Here is a 19,217-nt window from a genome sequence, read left to right as displayed (position 1 = left end):
AACTCACAGCGAACTAGACCTAGGTCCTCCAGAGAACATTCCCTTGTGACCATTATGCAATGTCCTAATGATAAATAAATAAATGTCCTGTACTGGACGTCCCCTTTCGTTTGCTAAATAGCCTGAATATAACGTCCCATTGGAACAACCCACGGACCTTTTTGCAACGTTACCTAATGGTCATTCTAAGATCTTATTGTAATAGTATGTCTGTAACAATCCAGGACCTGTCGGAAACGCCCCCTTGTGGTCATTGGATGTCCCAAGGATAACGTCCTATCAGAGCGAAGTAGGAACCTATTTGTAATGTTCTCTAGTGGACATCACAATACTTTATAATAACATTATACTGGGAACATTACATAATGTCTGTGAATGTTGTGAATGTTTATATGTACATATATATATTATTTTTTTTATTCAGTTGATATAATATAATTTCAAAGTATGCATTAAGGTGTCTGCAATAGAATGCACAAATGTAGACATTAATTAATGCATTTCCAAAACCTATTTTACAATAGTGGAGTAGTACAAAAATTGCATAAAGTATCTTATTAGACAGTGCTTGATATAGACTCAGCATTCTTGTTTTCAAAGTGATTGAATGTGTAATAGTTAGTTAATAATGTTAATCAGTCTATGACCCAAGCAAGCCTACCACAATGAATGGCAGATGTCCTGGTCCATGTTCTGCAAGGTAGGTCAAGCAGTTATATACACACACAAGCTGGATCACGTCATGTCCTACTAACAAATTCTCTGTGAATGGGAGTAAGTATGCAATGCAGATGTGACGTCAGGGAAATTAACATAATATTCCTGTCGACACAGCCGCACCACCTTTTTAACAAGCGAGGCGAGGTACTAAGATAAACATAACACAGGTTCTTTCAAGGAGTGGAGCATGGGAATCAGACAACATTATGCAACAACAATTTATTTAATTTTCAGTGTCACAAGTAAGACACAAAATCCATAGGCCTACATCATCTTCGGGCTCCGGGAGCTTCGTACAACTGTCCTACGAGATAGACTTGAACAGTTAGCAATATCAGATTTCTCACAAACAAGTATCACTAGGTTTACATGTTTAATTCATATACTCAAACTGACGATAATAATGTGTTGCAACACTCAAGGAGAGCGTGCCCAGGAAGAAGGAGAGTAGGTCTAGGTGGAATATGGGCGCCAATGCCTAAAAACAATACATTTACAATAATTCCTATTCCTCATACTTACTTTGTTACAAGAAATACCATCGCTCTATGAAGAACCAAGTTTTGTACAAAGAGTAACCTAAGCGTCGAAGGTCTCTCCAATAGTAAAAGGGCTTAACAAAATATGATTTCCCCCATGTTCTTTACTACTGAGGAATAGTATACCTGTAGATAATCATCATAGTAATGGCCCATAATCAACAATCACACTGGATGGATAAAATATTGTACTGGACAAAGCAATATTTTTTATCAGACTTTCTCTCCTTGAGTAGGTTTCCTGCATTCAAATATGAACCAAATGTTAGGTTTTTTTCCTTTGCAGGTTCTTCAGAACTGCAACATTTCCTCTTTTTATGATGAAATATTTTCCTGAATGGTTCAATTCCAAATGCAGAAGTGATTTTCATTTTCGACTTGGCATTTGACCTGCTACAGTTGTTTGCATCAAGAAGTGGCTACTATACTGTATTGTACTGTATTGTAGTCGGAAAGTACCCTGGGCTGTCCCTTATTAAGTTACTGCACGGGGGAAAACATCTCTAATGTTTTTCTAATGTTTTGCCTAGAAGGTGCCAAGAGCTTTTTTCCTACTGTGGTTTATGTTTGACTTTCAAGTATGAACACTGACTTACTGGGTTTACTTTGCAATGAGACACTGTAGCATGATGTAAGAGTGTTGTACGCCTACTTTGGGCCTACTGCCTCTACCAACGGTTTGTGACACAGGTGGTTATGCACTCACCCATGCACTGCAAAAATATCACGCTCCCTTTCAACTATAATTTAAGGAATAAGGCGTGCCCGGGGATTATTGTGAATGGCACACTGAGGCTGTTCTTATGCACATCGTGTACCGGAGTAGGCTAATAGTCTGGCTACACTGTAAAGGGGTTACAGTGAATTTGACAGTAGCTTACAGGCAGCTTGGTTGCAAGTAAAATGATGTATTTCAAATGACAGTACACCTACTTTAATATAAATACATTATTGTTGTGCCACAGAAGCAGTATGTCCCTCTTACTTTGATCTCTACTTAACAGCTGTATGTTCCAACTGTCATGACATTATAAGTTATGTTCAGTGTTTTTCCGTTGGTTCGGCAGTTTAGTTTCTGTTTAGCTCCAGTACAGATCAGATCAAATACCCAAGGAATATGGCGATCTAAATATGGTCCCCAATCAGAGACAACGATAAACAGCTGCCTCTGATTGAGAACCAATTCAGGCAACCATAGACATATAAACACCTAGACTTACAAAAACCCATAAAACTAACATATCCACCCTAGACACACCCTGACCTGACCAAAATAATAAAGAAAACAAAGATAACTAAGGTCAGGGCATGACATGTATATTTGGGATATTGCTTTCCAACAGTAAAAGTAAAAAATTGCTGGAGGACATCAGATTCCAAACTGTCAGCGACTGTAGGGCAAAAAGGATATGGCAAAATGCTCAACCATTTAAGGTTTAAGACTTGCTGCCACTTCATCATTTTAAATACATTTTGAAATGGATGTGGCACTATAACCACATAGGAGTTAAATTGGTACAGCATTCTCACTCACGGGTGCAACAAATATAGCCTCCTATTTAGCCTCTTACAAGGCATGTTGATGAACCAGAGACAACAATATCATGCACCACTAGCGGTCAAAAGGTTTTTGGCACTTCAAGGATACAGTATGACAGTACCATTCAAAATATAGCAATTCTTTCCCCGCCCACAACATTTTTCATCATTTACAGTATGCTGCAGTTGTCACACCCTGACCATAGTTTGCTTTGTATGTTCTATGTTTTGTTTGGTCAGGGTGTGATCTGAGTGGGCATACTATGTTGGATGTCTTGTTTGTCTGTTTCTGTGTTTGGGCCTGATATGGTTCTCAATCAGAGGCAGGTGTTAGTCATTGTCTCTGATTTGGGAACCATATTTAGGTAGCCTGTTTGGTGTTGGGTTTTGGGGGTGATTGTTCCTGTCTATGTGTTTGTTTGCACCAGATAGGCTGTTTAGGTTTTTTTACGTTTATTGTTTTTTTTGTATACTGTTCGTGTTTTCATCTTTATTAAAGATTTAAAGATGTATACAAGTAACCACGCTGCATTTTGGTCCGCCTCTCCTTCAACTCAAGAAAACCGTTACAGCAGTAAAACGTTTCAGAGTATTTTACTGTCGATAACCCACTATGTCAAATATGACAAATCTTTGCTTTATAAAGGATGGAATAAGCACCTCTTAATAAAGGCCTTATAAATCATAACCCTGTCCTGCATCTTGGTAGAGCATTGCAATGCCAGGATATTGGCTTCGACCACCCATATGTAAAAAATATATTCACACATGACTAAGTCGCTTTGGATAAAAGTGTCTGCTAAATGTTATATATTATATTTCACTAAAACATTTCTAGGATGGCCCAACCTCTTTCCCTCTTGGGAGCATAGTTAATATTGGATTTGATCTGAACTTCCCCCAAAATGCTGTGCTGAAAGATGACACACTCTAAAGTGCAGTCATGCACAGCTAAAAACCTTGGTAGGGCTTTTAAATGATTATTTTCTTCTCTAAATTACGTTTCCTTGTTTGTTTTTTCCAGGTGTCGTATGTCCCCCCATTTGTTTCAGGTTCACCCCAGTGTTTTCACAATTGTTTAATAGAAGAAAAATAAATGGATGGGAATTACTTTTGAGTTCTGTGAAAAATCTAAGAAACTTGGATTTTTGAGTGTAGTTGCCCTTTAATTCAGTGAGCATTCATCGCAATGCGATGTAGAGCCTAAATAGATGTGTTATGAATGACAGATGTCTCACTTCAAACTAAGTATTACAGCACACTCCATAAAGTGTCAATAAATAGGCTATTAAGGTTCTGCTGATTTATGAATATTCTCTCATTATTCACAGGTTACTGTAGGGTGTGAGAGGTATTTACGTGGGTTGATGGACTTACAAAGCTTGAGTTTGTGTGTGTGTGTGTGTGTGTGTGTGTGTGTGTGTTTGTCATAACCAAGAGGATTTGGAGTTGTCCAACCGGAGACTACTGCACCAGGTATTCCTCTTCTGTTCCCATGCTGGAGACCAGGGCTTGGTTACAACCTGTCACAATGATGCCAACATTTTGTGGCTTATCTTTCAGCGGGGGAGTGGGTGAATGTGTCAAAAACTTGCTTGACTGGGCTCAGTAAAATGCGTTATGGCTCGTTTTTGTTGTGTGCTTGTTTGTGTACTGAGGAACATGTCACTTGGTTCCAGAAGAAAGACACTTTCAATTTATGTAGGTTGGGGGCTTTCATCAAGGTAAGTGTTTCTTGGTGTAACGTCGTCCCCAGGCTATTGCACACACAACACATATAAGCCTGGGATATCAACCATTCAAAGTTGGCTTTAATGGGATTGACCATAGAATTCTATAGAAGTAACCTTACTGAGTAAAGTATTTGTCATCGTCATACTTAACACAGTCAAAAAGTCATAATTATTGCTAACCCTACCCATTTCCACAATTAATCTTTTAAAATGTGATTTTAAACCTAAACTAATGAAGGCCAAGTTTGATGTGTTGGTTCACCAAACCTTTCACGCATTTGGCAGAAGTGTCTGGGAAAGAGACTAGGTGTAGTGTAACTAACATGATATCACTTTAGAGTGTATGCCATCCTTCAGCCCAACATGTGACCCTTTATAAAGCACATTCTTATATCATATTCGACATAATGGGTTATGTCACATTTGACATGGCTGATTATGTCACACAGTTATTATGTCACAGAGTATTTTTCTTTTTTTGTGTGTTATTTGTCAGAATGTTTCTTGTATTATTAACTACAACCTAAAATAATTTTTGGACATTAGTTTGCCGGTCACACACTAGAAATTTGAGAATAAATTCCCTGACCTGGAACCTTTGTTTGAACAGGGAGGTCTATTAATCCCGGGGACTGCACCAAAATGCAGGCGCCGGCAAAGAGGAAGAAGTGGGGACCTAGTCAGAATAAGGCGGCATGCATACCATCCACCATTTCTGATTGTACTTGTATACTCGTTAATATTCAGTCCCTGGACAATAAAGTAGACGAGCTCATGGCGAGGATCTCCTTCCGGAGAGACATCAGGGACTGTAACATACTCTGTTTTACAGAATCCTTTTTCTCTCTGGATATATTACCCTGTCCATTCACCCATCAGGGTTCTCCATCCATCGTGATGACAGGAAGAAAGAACTCTCTTGAAAAAAGAAAGGCAGAAGGGTTTGTTTAATGATTAACAACTAATGGTGTGATTGTGGTAACGTACAGGAACTCAAGTCCTTTTCTTCTCCTGATATGGAATACCACACCATCAAATGCCAACCACATTACCTCCCAAGATAATTTTATTCGGTCATCGTCGACTTGAGTAAGTCATTTAAGCGTGTTAACCCTGGCAAGGCTGCTGGCCCAGATGACATCCCAAGTCGCATTCTCAGAGTATCTGCAGATCAGCTGGCTGGTGTGTTTACGGGCATATTAAATTTCTCCATATTCCAGTCTGTTTTCCCCACTTGTTTCAAAATGTCCAACATTGTTCCTCTACACCCCAAAAAAGGTAACTGAACTAAATGACTATCGCCCCTTCTGTCATCATGAAGTTCTTTGAGAGACTATTTAAAGACCACAACACCTCCACCTTACTCGACAACCAAGACCCACTACAATTAGCATACCGCCCCAACAGATCCACGGATGACGCAATCGCCATTGCACTGTACACTGCCCTATCCCACATGGACAAAATAAACACCTATGAAAAAATGCTGTTCATCGATTACAGCTCAGCCCCTCCTGTACTCCCTGTTCACCCATGACTGTGTGGCAATGCAGGTCTCCAACTCAATCATCAAGTTTGCCGACGTCACAGTGGTAGGCCTGATTACCAACAATGACGAGACAGCCTACAGGAAGAAAGTGAGAGCTAGGAAAACAACCTCTCCCTCAACTTCAACAAAAGGAAGGAGCTGATTGTGGACTACAGGAGACAGCAGAGAGAGCATGCCCCCATGCACATCGACGAGGCATCAGTGGAGATGGTCAAAAGCTTGAAGTTCCTCGACGTGCACATCACTGACGACCTGAAATGGTCCTTTCACACAGGCAATGTGGTCTTCAACCGCAGAAGACCCTGACGAACTGCTACAGATGCACCATTGAGAACATCCTGTCGGGCTGTATCACAGCTTGGTACGGCAATTTCACCCTCCGCAACTGTATGGCTCTCCAGAGAAATCTAACTGCCTGTAGCTCAGGCATTGAAGCAAGGATTCTTAATACCATTTTTTAAGGAAACACTTTGAAGTTTGTGGAAATGTGAAATGAATGTAGGACAATATAACACATTAGATCTGGTAAAAGAAGATACAAAGAAAAAAAAACGTTTTATTGTATTTTTTTTGTACCATCATTGTTATAATGCAAGAGAAAGGCCATAATGTATTATTCCAGCCCAGACACAATTTAGATCTTGGCTACTAGAAGACAGCATTGTATGTGCAAAGTTTTAGACTGATCCAATGAATTATTGCACTTCTGATCCAAATTTTGTATTAAGACAGTCCAAATGTGCCAAATTGGTTTATTAATAACTTTTCAAGTTCATAACTGTGCACTCTCCTCAAACAATAGCATGGTATTTTTTCACTGTAAAAGCTACTGTAAATTGGACAGTGTACTTACTCACTGACTCTATTGTCCCCATGGGGAAATTTTGTTGCAGTGTCATGCACACGTTTAAAGTGGTGTTTAAATACAAAACAAAATTGACAATACAAGTTTCATAACAGTTACATACCTATAAAACATTTAAAAAGATTAGCCTGCTGGCCTTATGGAGTCGATAGGAACATTCACCCGAGCTATTTAGGAGTGATGTCACACCTGGCACAAATTATTGTCTAGTTCTGTTTTTCCTGCTGATGGGTGCCCTATACCTGCACCCAGAGGGAAGTAGTCCAAAGTCCAGGTACAGGGGGTGGCTTGGGTCTAAAATAATTTGTGAGCCTTGCGGTGGGCCCTGACCTTAAAGATCTCATCCAGGCCTGCCTGTTTGACTCCAAGTACCTTGCTTGCTGTGGTGATAATCCTTCTCATCATATTTCTCTAGCTGACAGTGGCATTGCCAAACCAACAAACAATACAAAAAGTTTAAATATTCTCATTGAAAGATTTGCAGAGTCAGTATAGTACAGTCTACATTAAAAGATCCCAGCTTTTTGAGAAAGTACAGTCTCTTGTTGGCTCTTTTTGTCGATCAGGTCTGTACATTTACTCCACTGAAGCTTATTGTCCAACAGGACACCCAGGTATTTGCATTCCTCTACAATCTACAAAGTGTAGTTAGATTCTTGTAATTAAGCTTTCTGCCAATATCAGATATATATATCTATGTCCTGGGAAATGTTCTTGTTACGTACAACCTCATGCTAATCGCATTTTCCTATGTTAGCTCAACCATCCCGTGGGGGACCCTCCGATCCTGAATACGTTTTTAAACAGTCATCACTAGCCGGCCTCCGCCCAGTACTCTTCCTTGAACCTTAGTCACTGTTACTAGATGGCTACCACCCGGTACTCTACCCTGCACCTTTGATACATAGGGCAAAGCAGTTTCTATGTGTACGACAGCGTATGCTAGTTCACAAAAATATACAGCAACCTTTCCGAGCCAATGAATAGGAGCGGGACAACATTCCACAGACCACAATCAACAGCCTGATCAACTCTATGCGAAGGAGATGGGTCACGCTGCAGGAGGCAAATGGTGGTCACACCATATACTGACTAGTGTTCTGATCCATGCCCCTACTTTTTTTTTAAGGTACAATATCTGTAACCAACAGATGCATATCTGTATTCCCAGTTAATGGAAATCCATAGATTATGGTCTACTTGACAGAGCAAAAACCAAGCCATGAGGTTGAAGGAATTGTCCTTAGAGCTCCGAGACAGGATTGTGTTGAGGCACAGATCTGGGGAAGGGTATCCAAACATTTCCGCAGCATTGAAGTTCCCATGAACACAGTGGCCTCTATCATTCTTAAAAGGAGGAAGTTTGGAACCACCAAGACTCTTTCTAGAGCTGGACACCTGGCCAAACTGAGCAACTAGATGGTCACGCTGAGCTCCAGAGTTCCTCTGAGGAGATGGGAGAACCTTACAGAAGGACAACAATCTCTGCAGCACTCCACCAATCAGGCCTTTATGGTAGAGTGAACAGACAGAAGCCACTCCTCATTAAAAGGCACATGACAGCCCACTTGGAGTTTGCCAAAAGGCACATAAAGGACTCTCAGACTATGAGAAACAAAATTCTCTGGTCTGATGAAATCAAGATTGAACTCTTTGGCCTGAATGCCAATCGTCACGTCTTCCCTAACGTGAAGCATGGTGGTGGCAGCATGCTGTGGGGATGTTTTTCAACGGCAGGGACTGGGAGACTAGTCAGGATCAAGGGAAAGATTAACAGAGAAAAGTACAGAATTCATTGATGAAAACCTGCTCCAGAGCGCTCAGGACCTCAGACTGGGGCAAAGGTTCAGCTTCCAACAGGACAATGACCCTAAGCACACAGCCAAGACAGGGCAGGACTGGTTTCGGGACAAGTCTCTGAATGTCCTTGAGTGGCCCAGCCAGAGCCCGGACTTGAAGCCGATCTAACATTTCTGGAGAGACCTGAAAAATCGCTGTGCAGTGACGCTCCCCATCCAGCCCGATAGAGCTTGAGAGGATTTGCAAAGAAGAATGGGATAAATATCAGAGCTCAGGATAAGACCCAGCTGCAGACAGTTCGAAGTAACAAAAGTTTATTACAAAAACAGAGGGCAGGCAGAGGTCAGTAATCCAGAGCAGCCTCCGAAAGGTACAGAACGGCATGCAGGCTCATGGTCAGTGCAGGCATAATGGTCAAAATCGGGAAAACTAGAAAACAGGGACTGGAGAGAAAAACAGGAGTACGGGTAAAAGGAGGAGACAGAGGGCTGTGGACAGAGATTTAATCTTGATACATGAAATGTGGGATATATACTGAGGGTGCGGGGCAACAGAAGACGAACAGCAGAGGGGCTAAGGATCTTGGAAATGGGGAAAGGGCTAATAAAATCAAGGGGAACGTTTACAGGACTCTACGCGGAGGGGCAGATCCCGAGTTCACCGTCATACGATGCCACCTTTCCAACAAGTCAGTTCGTAAAATTTCTGCCCCACTACCGAATTCCAAACTGTCAGCACAAGAACTGTTCATCGGGAGCTTCATGAAATGGGACTCCATGGCCGAGCAGCCACACACAAGCCTAAGATCACCATGCGCAATGCCATCACTCTGAAGTTATGAATCACGCGTCATCATCTGGCAGTCCGGCGGACGAATCTGGGTTTGGCGGATGCCAGGAGAACGCTACCAGACCGAATGCATAGTGCCAACTGAAAAGTTTGGTGGAGAAGGAATAATGATCTGGGGCTGTTTTTCATGGTTTGGGCTAGGCCCCTTAGTTCCGGTGAAGGGAAATCTTAATGCTACATCATACAATGACATTCTAGATGATTCTGTGCGTACAATTTAGTGGCAACCGTTTGGGGAAGGCCCTTTCTTGTTTCATTATGACAATGCCCCGTGCACAAATCGAGGTCCATACAGTAATTGTTTGGCGAGATCTGTGTGGAAGAACTTGATTGGCTTCCACAGAGCCCTGACCTCAACCCCATCAAACACCTTTGGGATGAATTGGAAAACCAACCTTCAAGCCAGGCCTAATGGAACCAAGTCCCCGCAGTAATGTTAGAACATCGAGTGGAAAGCTTTCCCAGAAGATTGGAGGCTGTTATAACAGCAAAGGGGGGGACCAACTCCATATTAATGCCCATGATTTTGGAATTAGATGTTCAATACACACGGGAAACTGTTGAGCGTGAAAAATCCAGTAGCGTTGCAGTACCTGACACAAACCGGTGTGCCTGGCACCTACTACCATACCCTGTTCAAAGGCACTTAAATATTTTGTCTGGCCCATTCACCCTCTGAGGGGCACACATACACAATCCATGTCTCAATTTTCTGAAGGATTAAAAATCTTTCTACACTGATTGAAGTAGATTTAACAAGTGACAATATTTAACAAGTGGCAATAAGGGATAATAGCTTTCACCTAGTCAGTCTATGTCATTGAAAGAGCAGGTGTTCATAATGATGTGAACACTCAGTGTCTATATTCCGGTCTCTGTTATTGCTGGTTCTATTCCGGTCTCTGTTATTGCTGGTTCTCTGTTATTGATATTTCTTAATTTCTTTCTTTTTACTTTTTGGATTATGTGTGTATTGCATTTTTTGTTGTTTCTAGGCATTATTACTGCACAGTGGAAGCTGGGGAAAAAAGCAGAATTTTAGTACATTTCGTTCTATAGGCTTTTGTCAAGAAGGGACACACATTTTCGTAGGAGGTTTAGAAGGTACACAGCAGGTTAGGTTATTAACGTAGCAGGGAAGTATAATTAGGTTAAGGTTAGATAAAGGATTAGGGATTGCGAAAAATAATAATTAAACAATTAAATAATTTACGTCATATATGACAGCAGCTGTATCCCATCTAGTCATTGCCTTTTTAAAGTATGTTTCCTATCAGTGGCTCCTTCTACTTTCGCCTTCTTGGAAACCACGTGGTTTGTACACAGCCATTCCATAATCTCCGGCTACTCCCTCCGACAGAAACTGCAGAGCGTTTGCAAAGTTTATTTGTGACTATATCGACTCTTGAACGTTGCCGAGCAATTGTAATAAATGGACTATGGTTCATTTTTAACATGCCATTGGAGTACAGGATGAACTACCCAGCAAATCGCGATGGAATTACTTCCAAAGCTTATGTGTTCAATAATATGTTAGGTTTCTATTTACGCTCTGAATAAATTGCATTTTTAATTTGAAGTTTCTGATTTCAGTCTGACGAGGGAGGTTGCCGAATAGAAAGAACAGTGCTAAAACGCATATGTACTTTGATTGGTCCTCTACTACTATGGGCGTCAACCTTTGCAAAAGCTTAGCTATGACAGGCTTTATCGCATATGGGCTGTGCCGTTGAACAGCTGTTCATATAAAAGTTGGTATTTTCAGAATTATTTTATTGACAATACAGATGTTAATATCATATGTTGTCTGAGCCACCAGGCTGCTGAAGTGGAGGGACCTTTCCCATTTATCTTGACTTCACCTTTTCGTACCGTTTTCAACGTTATTCAAGGTAGGTGCAGGTTACGGAATTTACCTGGTTCTTACAGCAATCATTACCTAGGTAAACCCCCCAAAAAAGCATTGGCAAGCAGGGAATTTTGACCAAAACAGAGTGTCAAAGGAAACCAAATCAAGGAAAGAGTGAAACTGAAAGTATACTTGCTAATAATTACACTTACATTTTCTTATATTATTGATATGGTGATATTTAAAGTGTACCTTTTTTCAATTAATTTGTCACAAAAGAGACAATAATTTGCAACTTCAATTTCTGCAATTGAAGTTGCAAATTGCTTGGATATGTTATTATGCTTTTTTAATGTATTTTCTTTGTAAATTGTATTGGGCTTTATTTTTTTATTTTTTTAAACCTTTATTTAACTAGGCAAGTCAGTTAAGAACAAATTCTTATTTACAATGAAGGCTTAGGAATAGTGGGTTAACTGCCTTGTTCAGGGGCAGAACAACAGATTTTTACATTGTCAGCTCGGGGATTCGATCTAGCAACCTTTCGGTTACTGGCCCAACGTTCTACTGGTTACTGGCTAACATTCTATAAAAAATATTTTATATCATTAGCCTAATCACTTTTGGCAATCTAATTTTTAAATACTCAGTAAATACATGTGTAATAACTGCAAGTGTGGTAGATTACCATCTTTTTGTAATCTTATTTACATTTGTATTATCTTTGTTTTAGTTTTAAAATGCTGTTTTCAGAATGCATTTGGTTGAACCCTCAGCATAATCGTATAAAGAAGACACTTCAGCTGTTTAAAGTTGATCTTGCAATGCTTCAAAGGTTTAGAAAAAGTTTATGCTAAGCTGAAGGCTTACACACCACCACAATTGTAATCATAGCTGTTGACTGAATATATTTACATTTTAGTCATTTAGCAGACACTCTTATCCAGTTAGTCCCGCTTAGCTGTCTTAAGATGAATGCACTATCACAGTCATAGTAAGTACATTATTTCCAGTGGTGTAAAGTGCAAGTAAAAATATTTTAAAGTCGTTTTTTGGAGTATCTGTACTTTACTATTTATATTTTGGGCAACTTTTACTTCACTACATTCCTAAAGAAAATAATGTACTTTTTACTCCCTACATTTTTGATGACACCCAGAAGTTACATTTTGAATGCTTAACAGGACAGGAAAATGGTCCAATTCACACACACGTCAATAGACCATTCCTGGTCATCCCTACTGCCTCTGATCTGGCGGACTTACTAAACGCAAATGCATTTTTTAATAAATTATGTCTGAGTGTTGGAGTGTGCCCCTCGCTATCCGTAAATTAAAGCATTAATATAATGAATTTGAAATGATTTATACTTTTATTTTTGATACTTAAGTATATTTAGAACCACATCCTTTTAGACTTTTACTCCGGTAGTATTTTACTGGATGACTTCCACTTTTACTTGAGTAACTTTCTATTAAGGTAACTATACTTTTACTCAAGTATGACAATTGGGTACTTTTTCCACCATTGATTATTCCTCAATAAAGTAGTCCCAGGGAGAAGCTGGTTCCGCCATTGGGGTGCCAGGCCAAATAAGAGCTTGGACTGCGTAGGTGTGGGAGAACCAAGAGACCAGAACAGAATACTCAGGTTTTATGGTCACATACACTATATAGGTGCAGTGGAACGTGTTGTTTTTACAGAGTCAGCCATAGTAGCATGGCGCTCCTGGAGCAAATTAGAGCACATCGCCAGATTTTTTACATTGTTGGCTCAGGTTTTCAAACCAGCAACCTTTTGATTAGTGGCCCAATGCTATAATCGCTAGGCTACCTGCCGCCCTAGCATTGGCGTGTAGGTTCTGAGCAGGTTGCTCTGAGGCTGCTCTGGAGGCAAGTACCATAGTTTTGTAGTGGATGCGCCTTCGACTGGGAAGCCAGCGGAATGAGCGGGAGAATTTGGTGACATGGGAGAATTTGGGAAGGTTGAACACCAGGAAAGCTGCAGCGTTCTGGATAAATTGCAGGGGTTTGATGGCACAAGCAGGGAGCCCAGCCAACAGTGAGTTGCAGTAGTCCAATCAGTCAGTATGTGATAATGATTGTAAATCCTTGATTTGGAACAGGTAACTCTAATAGATTTTCTCTTAATAGGAGACAGTACACTCAATGGTTCAATGCGTAATCTAATGTACTAATCAAAACAGTCCTGTTCATCAGTGCAGGAAACGCTGCAGTATCTCCTCTGTGTTTTTCTTGAAAATACATATTTTTCTGTTTTGACAGGAGTTTCTGTCCATGACTGGCTGACTTTTATTAAGCCTGTTGATTCAGCTCCACTGTCCGTGACTAAAGTTTGACTAAATAATTGACTGGCAGCCTGTTCTGGCAGACTGGAATTCAAGTGAAGTGCATAGAAATGTTCTGTGCATGTGAATTACAGCAGCATGACATGGAGGGAGTAATTTTTTAGTTAGGGACTGCGATGTGGTTAAAAAATGTTTACCTTTTAACTGCAATAACTGCAATAACTGTTTACAGAAACCTCAATGTGAAATTAGTCCAAAAAAAGTCTGGCCTACTTTTACAACCTTTGATTTGCATAAAAATAAGTGTTGTTTTGGTATAAATAATCAAATCATATAAAATTGCATTTAAATCTCTTGTCCACTATAACGTTTTCATGGATTGTCATAGAAACATAAAACTAAATCCAAATGATTCAAACCAAACCCTCAATGGAACTGACGCAAGCCATCACCGCCATACAAGTTTCGGCTGTACAAATGTGACCGACCGCCTTGATTCGGTCTTATGTATCAAAATTTGAAATTATGTTTTTTTACATTGGATAAAAGCAGAGACACAGCGCTACAAAATGGTATAGCATTCACTGAATTTGAGGAACAATGGGAAAGTAATTCTGCTTTGAAAGTTGATAAACTTGTAACCTCACTTTTGAGAAAATGGCCTTTGAATGTTTTAGTACCTGCTGGAGAGCTCTTCTTTATCTTCACTTTGTCTTCACTCATTCAGCATTTTTCACACACTCTTAACCTTTTTGGTATAGGGGGCAGCATTTTCACTTTTGGATGAATAGCGTGCCCAGAATGAACTGCCTCCTACTCTGTCCCAGATGCTAATATATGCATATTAGTAGTAGTATTGGATAGGAAACACTCTGAAGTTTATAAAACTGTTTGAATGATGTCTGTAAGTATAACAGAACTCATATGGCAGGCGAAAACCTGAGAAAAATCCAACCAGGAAGTGGAACATCTGAGGTTTGTAGTTTTTCAAAGCTTGGCCTACCGAATAGACATTGAGATATGGATGAGGTTGCACTTCGTACGGCTTCCACTAGATGTCAAACGTCTTTAGAAACTGGTTTGAGGATTCTACTATAAAGGAGGGGCTCATGAGACCTCTTTGAGTCAGTGGTCTGGCAGAGAGCCTTGGTCTCATGACGCGCGCTCCCGACAGAGTTACCTCTCGTACCAGTGCTTTTCTGAAGACAAATGAATTCTCCGGTTAAAACATCAATAATGTTCTATGTTAAAAACATCCTAACGATTGATTCCATACATCGTTTGACATGTTTCTAAATGACTAGAACGGAACATTTCGAGTTTGTCTGGATGAAGTGCCTGCACCTCATGAAGATGGATTACTGGGCTGAACACGCTAACAACAAGTGGCTATTTGGACATGAATGATGGAACGTTGTCATTTATTGTCATTTATTGTCGAACTGGGATTCCTGGGAGTGCCTTCTGATGAAGATCATCAAAGGTAAGTGAATATTTATGGTGTTGTTTCTAACTTTGTTGATTCCAAAATGGCGGATATTCTTCTGGCTGTTTTGGGTTCTGAGCGCCGTTCTCAGATTATGCTTTTTCCATAAAGTTTTTTTGAAATCTGACACAGCGGTTGCATTAAGGAGAAGTGTATCTTTAATTCTGTGAATAACACTAGTATCTTTTATCAATGTTTATTATGAGTATTTCTGCAAAATCACTGGATGTTTTGGAATCAAAACATTACTGCACATAAGGCGCCAATGTAAACTGAGATTTTTGGATATAAATATACACATTATCGAACAAAACATACATGTATTGTGTAACATGATGTCCTATGAGTGTCATCTGATGAAGATCATCAAAGGTTACTGATTAATTTGATCTATATTTCTGTTTTTTGTGAATCCTATCTTTGGCTGGAAAAATGGCTGTGTGTTTTTTCGACTTGGCTCTGAACTAACATAATCATATGTTGTGCTTTAGCTGTAAAGCATTTTTTAAATCGGACATGATGGGTAGATTAACAAGATGTTTATCTTTCATTTGCAGTGTTGGACTTGTTAATGTGTGAAAGTTACATATTTCTAATAAATATTTTTGAATTTCGCGCACTGCCTTTTCAGCAGCGCTAGAAAGGTTAAGCTTTAGTTCCACCAATCTCTTTAAGGGTTGATCCGAGCGTTCTATCCTAACAACAGCAGTCAAGCACCCAAGCTAACTGGCTAACAGTTGTCGCAGTGACATTCTATTAAAATGGACACTTGCATACTGGCTAACAGTCTTTTGAGTCTTTTGTTAAGACATGTAGCTAGCTAGCTAAATAATAAACCATAATTACAACTCATGACGTTACTACCCTGAATGAATCTGCAGGTAGCTAACCAACCAGGTTCAATGTTAGCTAGCTAACATTAAGCAAAACAAATGGCTCTGAGATACGACTAATGAGATCATACACGTAACGTTAGTTAGCAAGCCAGCCAGCTATCGTTAGCTAGCTAGCTAACAGTACACTTAAACTTCAAATGAAAACAACTTTGTCAAAATTAGACACATGTAATAACTGAAAATGTAGCTAGCTACACTATCTTACCCTATACATCATGGTTGGATGCTTCTCCCTGTCACGGATGCCATGGTTGCCCTTAGTTTGAAGATGTAATCCAGAGACATGTGTTTTCTCCATTCTCTAATTCCACTGATTTCAAAACTCGGTCGTCCAGAAAGTTGAGAGCAACACTTATGCAGTTCTACTAAGCAATATTTTTTTAAAGCCACGTTAGACAGGATTGCCTATACATACTAACCAGCTCAAATAGGCAGAAGCGTGCTATATGGCAGACCAATCCGAACTCATCTCTCAACATGTCCAGCCCACTCATTATCTCAGCTCATCATGGCTAGCGTGAAGGTTGCTGACTTTTTCAGATCACCAAATCCTCTGTCTTCTTCATGTAGTTGCAGAGAGAGCATCAACCTCCTACACCTCTGCCCTGCTCAACACAATTGCAGTTATTCACATAATGTCTTTCATTACATTTATTTTAGTCATTTAGCAGACACTCTTATCCAGGAGTGGGAGGCCCTGGTGCACAACTGAGCAAGAGGACAATAACATTAGAGTGTCTAGTTTGAGAAACAGACACCTCACAAGTCCTCAACTGGAAGCTTCATTAAATAGTACCCGTAAAACACCAGTCTCAACGTCAACAGTGAAGAGGCAACTCCAAGATACTGGCCTTCTAGGCAGAGTTGCAAAGAAAAAGACATATCTCAGACTGGCCAATAAAAGGTAAATATTAAGATGGGCAAAAGAACACAGACACTGGTTAGAACCAGTTTGCGCTGTGCTGTGAAGGGAGTAGTACTCTGCGTTTTATGAGATTTTCAGTTTCTTGGCAATTTCTTACATGGAATATCCATAATTTCTCAGAACAAGAATAGACTGATGAGTTTCAGAAGAAAGTTTTTTGTTTCTGGCCATTTTGAGCCTGTAATCAAACCTACAAATGCTGATGCTCCAGATACTCAACTAGTCTAAAGAAGGACAGTTTATTGCTTCTTTAATCAGCACAATAGTTTTCAGCTGTGCTAACAATTGCAAAAGGGTTTTCTAATGATCAATTAGCCTTTAAAATTATAAACTTGAATTAGCTAACACAACATGCCATTGGAACACAGGAGTGATAGTTGCTGATAATACGGCAATTGTAGCCGTTTCCAGCCACAATAGTAATTTAATGGACAAAAAATGTGCTTTTCTTTCAAAAACAAGGACATTTCTAAGTGACCCCAAACTTTTGAACGGTAGTATGTATGTATGTATGTATGTATGTATGTATGTATGTATGTATGTATGTATGTATGTATGTATGTATGTATGTATGTATGTATGTATGTATGTATGTATGTATGTACACACACAGTTGAAGTCGGAAGGTTACATACACTTAGGTTGAAGTCATTAAAACTCGTTTTTCAACCACTCCACAAATGTCTTGTTAACAAACTATAGATTTGGCAAGTCGTTTAGGACATCTACTTTGTGCATGACACAAGTCACTTTCCAGCAATTGTTTACAGACATATTATTTCACTTATAATTCACTGTATCACAATTCCAGTGTGTCAGAAGTTTACATACACTAAATTGACTGTGCCTTTAAACAGCTTGGAAAATTCCAGAAAATGATGTCATGGCTTTAGAGGTTTCTGACATCATTTGAGCCAATTTGAGGTGTACCTTCAAAATCAGTGCCTCTTTGCATGACATCATGGGAAAATCAAAAGAATCAGCCAAGACCTCAGAAATAAACAAGTCTGGTTCATCCTTGTGAGCAATTTCCAAACAACTAAAGGTAACACGTTCATCTGTACAAACAGTAGTATGCAAGTATAAACACCATGGGACCACACAGCCGTCATACCACTCAGGAAGGAGACGCGTTCTGTCTCCTAGAGATGAACGTAATTTGGTCGAAAAGTGCAAATCAATCCCAGAACAACAGTAAAGGACCTTGTGAAGATGCTGGAGGAAACAGGTACGAAAGTATCTATGTCCACAGTAAAACGAGTCCTATATCGACATAACCTGAAAGGCCGCTCAGCAAGGAAGAAGCCACTGCTCCAAAACCGCCATCAAAAAGCCAGACTACGGTTTGCAACTGCACATGGGGACAAAGATCATACTTTTTGGAGAAATGTCCTCTGGTCTGATGAAACAAAAATAGAACTGTTTGGCCATAATGACCATTGTTATGTTTGGAGGAAAAAGGGGGCGGCTTGCAAGTCGAAGTTGTGGAAAAATGGCTTAAGGACAACAAAGTCAAGGTATTGGAGTGGCCATTACAAAGCCCTGACCTCAATCCAATAGAAAGTTTGTGGGCAGAACTGAAAAAGCGCATGCGAGCAAGGAGGCCTACCAACCTGACTCAGTTACACCAGCTCTGTCAGGAGGAATGGGCCAAAATTCACCCAACTTATTGTGGGAAGCTTGTGGAAGGCTACCCAAAAAGTTTGACCCAAGTTAAACAATTTAAAGGCAATGCTACCAAATACTAATTGAGTGTATATACATTTCTGACCCACATTTCTGAAAGAAATAAAAGCTGAAATAAATCATTCTCTCTACTATTTTTCTGACATTTCACATTCTTAAAAGAAAGTGGTGATCCTAACTGACCTAAAACAGGGAATTTTTACTGGGATTAAATGTCAGGAATTTTGAAAAACTGGAGTTTAAATGTATTTGGCTAAGGTGTATGTAAACTTCTATCTATGAACATACAGTGGGGCAAAAAAATATTAGGTAGGCTTTCAGATGCTTTCGGAAGATGGGTAGGGACGCTGCTGTCTTTGATTCAGGGGGATGCTGGTTCCGCTATTGGGGTGCCACGACAGCGAAATGCTTGGCCTGGGCTGAGCGGGGTGGGGTGTAGCTTGAAGGTAGGGAGGGGCAGTTACTCTTGAATG

At 40.0% G+C, this 19,217-nt stretch overlaps 1 protein-coding gene across 9 annotated transcripts in view; it reads left to right on the top strand.

Moving 5' to 3' along the window:
- Positions 1–11,280: 11,280 nt before the first annotated feature.
- The window catches only part of LOC118385792 (signal transducer and activator of transcription 1), a 64,092-nt gene continuing 56,155 nt past the window's right edge, over positions 11,281–19,217 (top strand). For 8 of the 9 annotated variants that reach the window (XM_052521948.1, XM_052521947.1, XM_052521943.1 and 5 more), the window contains exon 1: positions 11,281–11,486. The gene's annotated coding sequence lies outside the window, so the exon portion shown is untranslated. The remainder of the gene's footprint in view (positions 11,487–19,217) is intronic. The other variant, XM_052521949.1, reaches the window with a different exon arrangement.

The sequence above is a fragment of the Oncorhynchus keta genome, chromosome 7 (genome assembly GCF_023373465.1).
Source record: "Oncorhynchus keta strain PuntledgeMale-10-30-2019 chromosome 7, Oket_V2, whole genome shotgun sequence".
Taxonomy (NCBI): domain Eukaryota; kingdom Metazoa; phylum Chordata; class Actinopteri; order Salmoniformes; family Salmonidae; genus Oncorhynchus; species Oncorhynchus keta.
The sequence above is the reverse complement of the archived record's forward strand: the minus strand, read 5'-3'. Positions and strand labels throughout refer to the sequence as shown.